At 41.9% G+C, this 970-nt stretch overlaps 1 non-coding gene across 1 annotated transcript; it reads right to left on the reverse strand.

The window, feature by feature from the left end:
• Positions 1-223: 223 nt before the first annotated feature.
• Positions 224-330, reverse strand: LOC127117049 (small nucleolar RNA R71). The gene has a single exon (XR_007801811.1). It is a non-coding gene; the product is annotated as a small nucleolar RNA R71 (small nucleolar RNA).
• Between the last annotated feature and the right edge of the window lie 640 nt (positions 331-970).

Below are 970 nucleotides of genomic sequence, written 5' to 3' on the forward strand. Positions count from 1 at the left end.
TACCGAGGATCCAAACCTTCATTTATCCGTATTTTTCCAATACGCTGATACTGTTAAAGCTAATGGTGTCACTTCAGAGGCGATTCGACTTCGTCTTTTTCCCTTCTCGTTAAGAGATAAAGCTAGAAGATGGCTTCAGTCTCTTCCTTCTAACTCGGTCACCACATGGAATGAGTTGAAGAAAGTCTTTCTTGCCCGATATTTTCCTCCAAGCAAAACAGCTATGTTGAGAGCCCAGATATATGGATTTAAACAGAAAGATAACGAGTCTCTTTTCGAAGCATGGGAAAGATACAAAGACATGATGAGACTTTGTCCACACCATGGTTTAGAGGACCGGTTAGTAATTCATACCTTCTATAATGGTCTCTTATACAACACAAGGTTAACAATAGACGCCGCCGCAGGTGGTGCGCTTATGGATAAACCTTATGCCGATGCTTATCAACTTATCGAGAGCATGGCCCAAAACCATTATTAGTGGGGAATCGACCGAACAATGGTAGAAAAACCTCAAACGAAAAGTGGCATGTACGAGATAAGTAGCCTTGATCATGTTAATGCAAAAGTGGATGCTCTGGCCCAGAAAATTGAAAGTTTAAATGTATCACCTCCAGCCACCGTGGTTTCCGCAGCTCAAAATTGCGAAGTATGTGGAATCCAAGGTCACACTCCTGCAGATTGTCAACTCCTAACAGGAATCCAAGCAGAGCAAGTGAATTATGCTCAAGGAAATCCCTACTCGCATACCTATAACTCAAACTGGAAGAACCATCCTAATTTTTCATATAAGAGCAATAATGATTTATACGCACCAGGACAAGCTCCCAGTCAAGCCCCAGCTATACCCCCTGGATATCAAAAGCCGACCCCATCTACACCTAACAATAATGTTCCTAGGAAATCCAACTTGGAAATCATGATGGAGAACTTCATAGCCTCTCAACAGCAAACCAATAAAGATTTCTTA

This window comes from Lathyrus oleraceus, chromosome 1, assembly GCF_024323335.1.
Source record: "Lathyrus oleraceus cultivar Zhongwan6 chromosome 1, CAAS_Psat_ZW6_1.0, whole genome shotgun sequence".
Lineage (NCBI taxonomy): Eukaryota > Viridiplantae > Streptophyta > Magnoliopsida > Fabales > Fabaceae > Lathyrus > Lathyrus oleraceus.